The 4,879-nt window shown below is 28.5% G+C and overlaps 1 long non-coding RNA gene across 1 annotated transcript; it reads right to left on the bottom strand.

Moving 5' to 3' along the window:
• Nucleotides 1-210: 210 nt before the first annotated feature.
• LOC139426040 (uncharacterized) lies at nucleotides 211-4,200 on the bottom strand. The gene is made up of 3 exons (XR_011637298.1): nucleotides 3,985-4,200; nucleotides 3,735-3,767; nucleotides 211-1,302 (listed from the first exon to the last, which is right to left on the bottom strand). It is a non-coding gene; the product is annotated as an uncharacterized LOC139426040 (long non-coding RNA).
• Between the last annotated feature and the right edge of the window lie 679 nt (nucleotides 4,201-4,879).

Genomic DNA, 4,879 nt, shown 5'->3' on the forward strand with positions numbered 1-4,879 from the left:
TTAAAATGCAAAATATTTTGTAAATTAATAAATAAAAGATTTTATCGAAAATAACAAACCAAAATACTTTAATCAAATTAATTCTAAGAAAACATATTTCCAACAATTGTGTTTACAAATGTCAACTTAATATAACACTGACAAAGCAGGAAAAAATGTAATCACATTTCCGAAATATTTCTTTTTTATATCAAATATTGCTAACAGGCAATAATATCGTTCTTGGATGCCCATAAAAGTTCGCTTTGCGATCTGCGAATCTTTGATTTTAAGTAATTGGACAAATACAACGACAGTAATGGATGAAATAAAGCAAACGCGAATGCAGCAGCAACAACAAAATTAAATGCATCATAATAAGTAGTTTTCCAAAAAAAGTGCTATTAAAGGATTATTTATGTAAACAATCGAAGAGTTATTCATCAACAAACTATTCCATTTCGAATTTTGTTTGTTGTGTTTAAGTGTTTTTACAGCTGTTGAAATCGTGATTACCAGATGCAAAAGTGAATCACGAGGAACTCCTCCCCACAAAAACAATATGATTTGTCATAAATTTCATGTTTTATGCCTATAAATTTTACAAACTTAAATGCTCCGCTATTATCAATTAAGAAGTTCCTATTGTTACTAACCACGTGCGACTGATAAGAACAAATAGTAGATTATTTTTTATCTAGAATTAAAGATACTAATTAAACATTTAAAAGAATAACACAGATGTTCTAGAAGGCGGGTACATTTAAAAAAAAATTTTGATCTATGAAAAAAGGTAAACAGTTTATTTCTATTATTTAAACAAAAAGAAGCAATACAATACTGTGCAAAAACAATCACCAATACAATTATACAAATTTTATGGATTTAAATGATCCACTATTATCATTTAATAAGTTCCTACTCTTACAACCATGGGCGACTGATAAGAAAAAAATCAGTTATCTAGATCTAGAATTAAAGATACTAATTAAACATTTAAAAGAACAACATAGTTGTTCTAGAAGGCAGGTACATTTAAAAAAAAAATTTTGATCTATAAAAAAAAGGTAAACAGTTGATTTCTATCATTTATACAGAAGAAGCGATACAAAACAAAAATAATAAAATAATCAACAATACATTTATACAAATTTTATAATGATCCACTATTATCATTTAATAAGTTCCTACTCTTACAACCGAGCGCGACTGATAAGAAGAAAATCAGTTATCTAGATCTAGAATAAACGATACTAATTAAACATTTAAAAGAATAATACAGATGTTCTAGATGTCGGGTACATTAGAAGAAAATTTGTAGATCTACGAAAAAAAAGTAAACAGTGGATTTCAATCATTCATACAATGGAAGCTATACATTACAATACAAAAATAATACAATACATTTATGTAAATTTTAGAAATTTAAACCCTCCACAATAATCATTTAATAAGTTTCTACTCTTAAAATCGAGCGCGACTGGTAAGAGCAAAAAGTCTGTTATCTGTATCTAGAATAAAAGATACTAATTAAACATTTAAAAGAATAATACAGATGTTCTAGAAGGCGTGTACATTAGAAGAAAATTTGTTGATCTATGAAAAAAAAAAGGTAAACAGTTGATTTCAATCATTTATACAATAGAAGCGTTATGTGGCATTTATTTTTACTCGGTTGCAGGAGTCCCAAGGTCATGTAGAAGTCATAATAATTTTATGATAGGGTTATGTCACATGATCAAAGGATACCACTATTCGGGCACGCGTCTTTGAAATGCGTAACTGTTCAAAGTTATATTAATGTGCATTTGTTGATCTCAGCTTTTGCGAAACACGCTTCCGATTACGAAATTTAATAAAAATTTTAACGGGCGACTGTTTTAAATGCGAAACAATCAATTATATTTCTCACATTACTGAGAGTTTGATTTTTTTAGAGAATGAGTTATTTTTAAATAAATTATGGCACACGCTTGAGAATTTCTCATAAAAATGGACTGCAAAATTTTATCGCGATGTGCATGTCAATCATTTAATTTTTGCGTGAAATTATTAAGAATAATCACCCTAAATTTTATTAATTTGGATTATACCAGTTAATTGAATCAATATTTAGATTCTTTCCAGTATTTTCTAATCCTATTTTCAGATTCTTTCCTATGTTTCCATATACAATTTTCATGTACTGACTACATTTCCATATTCAAATTTCAATATTTTTCCCTAATTCGTAGATCCAGTTTTCAGATTATATTTCCATATTCGATTTACAAATTAAATAAATTTCAAATTCATAATAAATTTCAAATTCATAATAAATTTCAAATTCATAAACAAATTTCAAATTCTTTCTATATTTCTAAATCCAACATTCATGTTTTTTCCCACATTTCCTTATACAATTATCAAATTCTGCCCCTGTTTCTTTATTCAAATTTTACAGTTTCACCCTTACTTGCAAATCCAGTTTTCAGATTCTTTCCATATTCCTATGTTCAATATTTAGATTCTGACCCATATCTCCATATAGAAATTTAATGTTCCTTTTCATATTTTTATATACAATGTTCAGAATTTTTCCCTATACTTTCATATTTTTAATTCTATTTCCATTTCCGATTTTTACATTTCCCCCATATTTCTATAGTCATTTTTGACCAAATTTCGTACACAAGTGTCTGCACAGTCCAAACTAAGGGTCATGGCATTCCATACTACGAAATTAAAAATTACAGTAACAAAAAGGCATAATGTAAACGTAAACCAACCATTGAACGTAAACCAACTTAAGATAAAGATAGGCTTAAGTTGTTTTGAATGGAAACTCATTTAGAACATAAAAGTTTTTTGTAATAAGAATTTGTAAGAAGTCTCATCTCTTTTTGTGGTTTTAAAAATATTGTAGTATGGAATGCTACTCTATTATCACTCCACAACTTGATCGAAAAAAATTGAAGTCAAAGATTTTGTTTTAAATCTATTTTACTGGCTCAATATATTCAAAAACGAAATGTGTTCTTTTACGAAAAAAGAACTCACTCATAGAAAGAGTACAATAATTGACGTTTTGTTTCTTCTAGCAATTGGAATTAATATCTTTACGCAAAACATAGAGAATATAAAAAGTGTTTAAATGTTAAGAATAGAATCTCTTTTCTAACAAAAAAGCTCAATCGTAATCGGCACGAGTCGGATGTAGGACCAACTGCGTTAAATTTAATTTTTGTCTCTACATGCATAGTTCCTTCGCTGCAACAAAAAATATTTTTTAATTTGTAATCTTTAAATGAATTTAAAACAAAATAAATTATCTGTGGAATATACAGTAAGGCGAAATCACACCTCGCGTACAGTCTGAAAAGAAAGTTGTAAAATTCTTTTTTCTTAGTTTTTATAAAATCTTGCTAATACTACTTTTTTTCTTTAATTCTGGAGTCAGATTTACTTCATAGAGCGAAGTGACAGATTTCTGCAATAAAAAACTTTAACTTTGAATAATTTCCTAAATTCAGAGTCACATACCCTTTACGGAACGAATAAAAAAGTCTGCACTATGATTAACTTTAAAAAAATAATAATAATGATAATAAAAAATAATAAAAAACAGAACGATTTCCGAACAGTACGAAAATCTTCTAAATTTGATGAATGAAGTCAAATAAAATTATGCTTTTAAATTCCAATTTAACGTACATTTAAATATTTATTTTGATGCCAATACTTAAAATTAGTTATTAATTATTCTGAAAAATTACCTTGTTGAGTAAACTCTATCGCCACCGGTGCATCTGGTACAAGGAAGCATGATAATTTTCAACAAATCGAATAACTCCACACAGTAAAATAAAGAGCTTAATAGTGAGTTTTATCAATTGATACTGAGTATCTCTTGGATACGCGAATTAAGCTCAATAAGTGTCTTATATAAAGTAAAATAAAAAAAGCAAGAGTAATGACCTGTCAAGTGTAACTATTAATTTCAGTCTTAAAAATGTCGAGTAGTACCTGAGTTGTAAATAGATTTAACTTCCCATACGATAAGGACATCAAAATTCATTTTCAGTCTGTTTTTCCTAGAATCGCCCCTCCAATTGTCTTGTTCACAATACCTGAAACATTTTATTATATTGTCCGCAATCCAGGCATAAGCCACCTTGATTTTGATCGATCATTACCCTCAACTGATAGTGATGTCACAGAAAAGCGGGTTCTTCTTTATTTTTTCTCCTCAGTTACGAAATTATAAGGTGCATTTAAATTGTCGCTTTAGATTTGAAATTTTATGTGCGGTTATTATAATTGGGCACTTGCACTTCGAGAAGAAGAAGATCAAAACATACTCAACCATGTGACCTTTGACGTCAGCGCCAGATGATCGCCAATGAACAAAATGGCGAGTCAAAGTTGAACCAAGCTTTTCCACACGAGTTAGAATGTTAATTAACGTGAAGTTAATTAAATAGAGCGCCGTATCGCACATTGAATTTGTTAATATATAATTCTTTCTTAAATTCAATGCACTTTATATATGTATTTTATTGTAAAGCGTGATATATTTTTGTTTTGTAGCAACTTCGATGCATAATTATTTTCTTTATGTTCTACATGACGTCGTGTCTGTTTTTGTGTTAAGTAAGAAATATAGGGTGAAAGAATTGAAATCATTGTGAAAGAATATTTGTGAGGGACTATAGAATGTATCACTTAAAAAAATTGATGCTTGACTGGGTAAGTTACTTCGATATAGAATGGAAAGAATAGTTGCTAACATAAACAAATGCTACGTTTTCAACAACGAATCAGGCTCGAGATTCCCACTCTACGTCATTTGAAGGTATCCCACTGAATTATTAAGAAGTTTTTTCCCTTATATTTATATGGATTAAAATAAATGAATTAT

This window comes from Parasteatoda tepidariorum, chromosome 3 (assembly GCF_982258835.1).
Source record: "Parasteatoda tepidariorum strain Cologne lab strain chromosome 3, Ptep-v5.0, whole genome shotgun sequence".
NCBI classification, from domain to species: domain Eukaryota; kingdom Metazoa; phylum Arthropoda; class Arachnida; order Araneae; family Theridiidae; genus Parasteatoda; species Parasteatoda tepidariorum.